Below are 7,113 nucleotides of genomic sequence, written 5' to 3'. Positions count from 1 at the left end.
GGGACCCATTATTTTACTTTTTACTTTCATCATATCAATGTTTTTAGCTCCCACATATGAGTGAGAATATATGAGATTTGTCTTCTTGTGTCTGGCTAATCTCCCTTAACATATGATTTCCAGTTCCTTTCATGTTGCTGCTAATGACACAATTTCATTCTTTTTTATGGCTGAATAGTATTCCATTATATGTACCACATTTTCTTTATCCATTTATCTGTTGATGGACACATAGGTTGATTCCATATCTTGGCTATTGTGAATAGTGCTACAATAAACATAAGCCTAACGATACCTCCTCAATGTTTTGATTTCTTTTCTTTTGGGTATATATCCAACAGTGGGATAGCTGAAGCTTGTGGTACATTTATTATTTTAGTTTTTTGAGGAATCTCCATACTATTTTCTATAGTGTTCTAACTAATTTACATTCCTACCAGTAGTATACTAGCATTCCTCTTTCTCTGCATCCTTGTTAGCATCTGTTATTTTTTAAAAATCGTTTTGATAATAGCTATTTTAACTGGGGTGAGATGATGATACCCCGTTGTGCGTTTTTTTGCATTTCGCTGATGATGAGTGATGTTGAGCACTTTTTTCACATGCCTGTTGACCATGTATATGTCTTCTTTGAGAAATGTCTATTCAGATAATTTGCCCACTTTTTAGTTGTTTGAGTTTCTTATATTTTGTGGTTGTTTATCCCGTGTTGGATGGATAGTTTGCAATTATTTTCTCCTATTCTCACTCTGTAGATTGTTTCCCTTGCTAAACTAAACTAAACTAAACATTTTAGTTTGAGTGATCCCATTTGTCTATTTCTTTTTTTTTTTTCTTTTTTTCTTTTTTTTTTTTTTTTTGAGACAGAGTCTCATACCATTGCCCAGGCTGGAGTGCAATGGCATGATCTCGGCTCACTGCAACCTCCGCCTCCTGGGTTCAAGTCATTCTCCTGCCTCAGCCTTCCAAGTGTCTGGGATTACAGGCGTGCGCCACTATGCACCATTAATTGTTTTGATATTTAGTAGAGATGAAGTTTCACCGTGCTGACCAGGATGGTCTCATACTCCTGACCTCAAGTGATCTGCCTGTCTCAGCTTCCCAAAGTGCTGGGATTACAGGCCTAAGCCACTGCACCCAGCCAATACCCATTTGTCTATTTTTACTTTTGTTGCTTGTGCTTTTGAGGTCTTATCCAACAAATGTTGCCCAGACCAATGTCCTGAAGTGTTTCCCCAACATTTTCTTCCAGCAGTTTTATAGTTTCAGGTCTTGCATTTAAGTCTTTACTCCATTTTGATTTAATTTTTGTATATGGTGAGAGATAGGAATCTATTTTCATTTTTCTGCCAATGGATATACAGTTTTCTCAGCACCATTTGTTGAAGAGACTGTCCTTTCCCCACTGAATGTTCTTGACACCTTTGTTTAAAATCAGTTGGTTTTATTTATTTATTTATTTATTTATTTATTTTTTCTTGTTTTGAGATGGAGTCTCACTTTGTCACCCAGGCTGGAGTGCAGTGCTGTGATCTCGGCTCACTGTAACCTCTGCCTCCTGAATTCAAGTGATTCTCCTGCCTCAGCCTCCTGATTAGCTGGGACTACAGGTGTGCACCACCATGTTTGGCTAATTTTTGTATTTTTAGTAGAGACAGGATTTTGCCATGTTAGCCAGGCTGGTCTTGAACTCCTGACCTCAAGTGATCTGTCTGCCTAGGCCTTCCAAAGTGCTGAGATTACAGGTGTGAGCCACTGTGCCCAGTCGAAAATCAGTTGGTCTTAAATACATGGATTTATCTCTGGGTTCTCTATTCTGTTTCATTGGTCTATGTGTTTGTTTTTATGCCAGCACCTTGCTGCTTTGGTTACTATAGCTTCGTAGTATATTAGAATGTTCAGTAATGTGATGCCTCTAGTTTTGTTACTTTTGCTCTGTATTACTATTTGGGGTCATCTGTGGCTCCCTGTGAATTTTAACATTGTTTTTTCTCTTTCTTCAAGGATGTCATTGGTATTTTGATATGCATTGCGTTAACTCTGTTGATTGCTTTTCGTAGTATGATCATTTTCTCCATATTAATTCTTCCAATTTATGAATATGGATATTTTTCCATTTTTTGGTGACCTCTCTAATTTCTGTTATCAGTATTTTATAGTTTCCTTTGTAGAAATCATTCATCTTCTTGGTTAACTTTATTCCTAGGTAGGTTATTATTTTTTGTAACTATTAGAAATGGGATTGCTTTCTGGATTTCTTTTTCTGTTAGTTCACTGTTGGTACATAAAAATATGATTTTTGTATGTTGATTTCATATTCTGCAAGTTTACTGAATCTGCTTATTAGTTCAGAGTTTTTTGGTGAACTTTTTAGGGTTTTTTATACATAAGATCATGTCCTCTGTAAACAGGGACAACTGACTTCCCCTTTTCCAATTTGAATGCCCTTTATTTCTTTCTCTTGCCTAATTGCTTTGTCTAGGAATTGCAGAACTACACTGAATAACGGTGGTGAGAGTAAATATCTTTGTCTTCTTCCAGTTATTAGGGGAAAAGGTGAAAGTTTTTCAGTATAATGTTAGTTCAATATAATTTTCAGTATAATAGTATCTGTGGGATTGTCATATATGACCTTAATTGTGTTGAGGTATGGCTCTTCTATACCTAGTTTATTGAGAATTTTTATCATGAAGGGATTTTGTATTTTATAAAAAGCTTTTTCTATGTCTATTGAGATGATCATATGATTTTTGTCCTTCATTCTGTTGATGTAATGTATCATGTTTATTGATTTGCATATGTTGAACCATTCTTGCATCAAATGTGCTGTAAATGTCTGTTAAATCCCATTTGATCATGATGAATAATCTTTTTAATGTGCTGTTTGGTTAAATTTCCTAGTATTTTGGTGAGGATTTTTATGTCTGTGTTAATCAGGGATATTGGCTTACAGTTTTTTTTTTATTTTGTTTTGCTGCTGTCTGGTTTTGGTATCAGGGTTATGGTGGCATCATAGAATGAGTTTCAAAGAATTCCATTCTCTTCAATTTTCTGGAAGAGTTTGAGAATAGGTCATAATTATGTAAATGTTTGGTAGAATTTAGCAGTGAAGCCATCAAGTCCTGGACTTTTCTTTGAGGGAAGACTTTTTACTACTAATTCAATCTCATTACTCACAAAGGGTCTATTCAAGTTTTCTATTTCTTCTTGGTTCAATATTGGTAGGGTACATGTGCCTGGGCATTTAACCATTTTCATTAGGTACCTAAATTTTTGGCATACAGCTGTTCATAATAGTCTCTAATGAGACTTTGTATTTCTGTGGTATCAGTAGTAATGTCTCCTTCTTTATTTATTATTTTATTTATTTGTGTCTTTTCTCTCTTTTTCTTGGTTTGTCTAGCTAATGGTTTGTTGATTTTGTTTATCTTTCCAAAAGACAAACTTTTCACTTTCTTGTTTTATATGTATTTTTTAGTCCTAGTTTTATCTACTTCTGTTCTCATCTTTATTATTTCTTTCATTCCACTAATTTTGAGTTTGGTTTGTTCCTGTTTTGCTGGTTTATTCTGTTACATCATTAGGTTGCTTATTTGAAATCTTTCTACATTTTTGAAGTAGGTGTCGGTTGCTGTGAACTTCTCTCTTACTATTGTTTTTGCTGTATCCCCTAGGTTTTGGTATGTTGTGTTTCTATTTTGATTTGTTCTGAGACATTTTTAAATTTTCTTCCTAATTTCTTATTGACTTATTGGTCATTCAGGAACATGTTGTTTAATTTCATGTATTTGTACACTTTCAAAAACTCCTCTTATTATTGGTTTTTAGTTTTATTCCATTGTGGTCAGAAAAGATATTTGATAACATCAAAAAGATAATTTCAATTTATTTAAATTAGTTGAGACTTGGCTTGTGGCCTAACATGTGTTCTATCCTGGAGAATATTCCATGTACTGATGAAAAAAAAAGTGTATTCTGCAGCTGTTAGATAAAATGTTCTGTAAATGTCTGTTAGGACCATTTGGTCTAAAGAAGTTTAAATCTAATGTTTCCTTGTTGATTTTCTGTCTAGATGATCTGTCTAATGCTGAGAGTGGGGTACCCAACTATTATTGTTTTTCAGTCTATCTCTCCCTTTAGATGTAATAATATTTGCTTTATATATCTGAGTGCTCTGGTGTTGGGTACATATATGTTTATAATTGTTATATCCTCTTGCCAAATGGACCCCTTCATCATTATATAATAACATTCTTTATCTCTTTTTATACTTTTTGACTTAAAGTTTGTTTTAGCTGATTTAAGTACAGCTACTCTTGCTTGCTTTTGGTTTCTGTTCACATGGAATGTCTTTTTCCATCCCTCCACTTTCAGTCTACAGTTGACCCTTGAATAACAGGTTTGAACCTGCATGGGTTCACTTACATGCAATATTTTTTTCAATAGAAGTTACGCTGAGTATAACCCTCCTGTCTCCTCTTCCACCTTCTCTACCACTTCTGGCTCTGCCACCTCTGAGACAACAAAACCAATCTCTCCTCTTCCTCCTCCTGTTAAGACTACTTAATGTGAAGACAAGGATAAAGATGTTTATGATGATTCACTTCCACTTAATTGATAGTAAATATATCTTCTCTTCTTTCATTATTTCCTTAATAAAATTTTCTGTTCTCTAGCTTACTTTACTATAAGTATATAATACATATAACATATAAAATATGTTTTAACAGACTGTTTATGTTATCAGTAAGGCTTCCACTCAACAATAGTCTATTGGTAGTTAAGTTTTTTAGAGTCAAAAAATTATATGGGAATTTTTGACGGCATGGGGGTTGGTGCCTCTAACCTTTGTGTTGTTCAAGGGTCAATTGTATATGTGTCTTTACAGGTAAAGTGAGTTCCTTGTAGGCAGCGTATAGTTGTATCATGTTATCTTTCATTCAGCTGGTGGGGAATTTATCTTAAAAGCTATCTTTTAAGTGGAAAATTTAAAATGTTTACATTCAAGTTTATTGACAGGTGAGGACTTACTCCTGTCCTTTTGTTAATTGTGTTTTGGTTGTTTTCTATATCCTTTGTTCCTTTCTTCCTCTGTCATTATTAATCATTGTAGTTTGGTGAATTTTTTGTAGTGATAAGGTTTGATTCTTTACTTTCTCCTTTATATTTCTGTTTTACAGGTGAGTTTTATCATTTTACCTGTTTTTATGATGACTATCATTTTTTTTTTTTTTTGCTTTCAGATGCAGAAATCCCTTGAGCAGTTCTTGTAAGGCTGGTCTAGTAGGGATGAGTTCATTCAGCTTTTGCTTGCTTGGGATTAGATGATTTTGTTAAATTCAAATTGTGTTTAAGTAAAAATTGATTACTGAAGGGTACGGAAAGTTTACTTTCTACGCTCTTTGCTTTGGTATGCACTCTTTGCAAATAATAATTTCTTAACATTGAAAGTTTTGGTGTGGGTAAGAATTTTTTCCATTTAAGAAGCAATAGCTATTGTGTGGGGGAGCATTCAGCTGATGTTGAGAATATCTTGACAGAGTTATTGATCCTGAAGAGGTTAAAACCTTCTGGTGATTAAAAGACTGTGGTTTGTCAAAGACAAAAGACAATTACAAGGGCTCTAAGAGAGGCACGTCCAAAGGATTGTGGCAGCTCAGGGATGGGGCAGGTGGGAGAGTCTGCTCAATCTGTGCCATATCTCTGTACATGGTATCTATCTATCTATCTATCTATCTATCTATCTATCTATCTATCATCTATCTACAAATTTTTTTTTATATCTGAGGAATTATTCAGCTGGAATAACTGCATTAAAATCATCTAAAATTGCCTTGCTTCCAATTTTACTACTAGAACAAAAGAATTGACGAATGGACAAGAGGAGGAGCTGGTGAGGGTGCTGGTCCAATCTATGTAGAGGGCTCTGCATGTACAAAGCTATAAGGATAGAAAATACTCTGGGGCTAAGGATGCTGGCTGGAATACACATTGAGACTGGTAAGAGTGATGGGAGAAAAGATGAAACTGGAAGTGTAGACACAGTCTAATATAAAACAGTTTTGGCTTTGCAGACGCTGCCGCTGAGGAAATTCTTGTAGTACTAGCCATGGTCAACCCTACCATGTTCTTCGACATTGCCATAGACGGTGAGCCCTTGGGCCGCGTCTCCTTCGAGGTGTTTGCAGACAAAGTTCCAAAGACAGCAGAAAATTTTCGTGCTGTGAGCACTGGAGAGAAAGGATTTGGTTATAAGGGTTCCTGCTTTCACAGAATTATTCCAGGGTTTATGTGTCAGGGTGGTGACTTCACACGCCATAATGGCACTGGTGGCAAGTCCATCTATGGGGAGAAATTTGAAGATGAGAACTTCATCCTAAAGCATACAGGTCCTGGCTCTTGTCCATGGCAAATGCTGGACCCAACACAAATGGTTCCCAGTTTTTCATCTGCACTGCCAAGACTGAGTGGTTGGATGGCAAGCATGTGGTCTTTGGCAAAGTGAAAGAAGGCATGAATATTGTGGAGGCCATGGAGCGCTTTGGGTCCAGGAATGGCAAGACCAGCAAGAAGATCACCATTGCTGACTGTGGACAACTCGAATAAGTTTGACTTGTGTTTTATCTTAACCACCAGACCATTCCTTCTGTAGCTCAGGAGAGCACCCCTCCACCCCATTTGCTCGCAGTATCCTAGAATCTTTGTGCTCTCGCTGCAGTTCCCTTTGGGTTCCATGTTTTCCTTGTTCTCTCCCATGCCTAGCTGGATTGCAGAGTTAAGTTTATGATTATGAAATAAAAACTAAATAACAAAAAAAAATATATATATAGAACAGTTTTGTCTGCCATTTAAAACATTTGAATTTTATTTGGAATGCCATGGGGGAGCGTTTAAGCATCATGTTGGTGTTGAGTGCAGAAGGAAAGAATTGAGAGTGGGAGTAGAAAGACTGTGTGTAGATGCAATTAGGTGATGTTTTGGGTTTTAGGTAATACTCTCTGGGCTGCTGAGTGAAGAATGGATTGAAGGAGGGTATGCCTGAGGGCAGTAGGGGGTGACTGAAAAAGCCTGCTGGAGAGCTAATGACAGTAACGGGGAGAAAGGGACAGATTT

General features: G+C 36.1%; 1 pseudogene across 1 annotated transcript; it reads left to right on the top strand.

The window, feature by feature from the left end:
• Nucleotides 1-6,082: 6,082 nt before the first annotated feature.
• On the top strand, nt 6,083-6,819 carry LOC104655490 (annotated as a pseudogene). The gene has a single exon (XR_746981.2). The product of XR_746981.2 is annotated as a peptidyl-prolyl cis-trans isomerase A pseudogene (transcript).
• Nucleotides 6,820-7,113: the final 294 nt, after the last annotated feature.

This window comes from Rhinopithecus roxellana, chromosome 14, assembly GCF_007565055.1.
Source record: "Rhinopithecus roxellana isolate Shanxi Qingling chromosome 14, ASM756505v1, whole genome shotgun sequence".
NCBI lineage: Eukaryota > Metazoa > Chordata > Mammalia > Primates > Cercopithecidae > Rhinopithecus > Rhinopithecus roxellana.
This window is presented reverse-complemented; position numbering and strand designations above follow the sequence as displayed.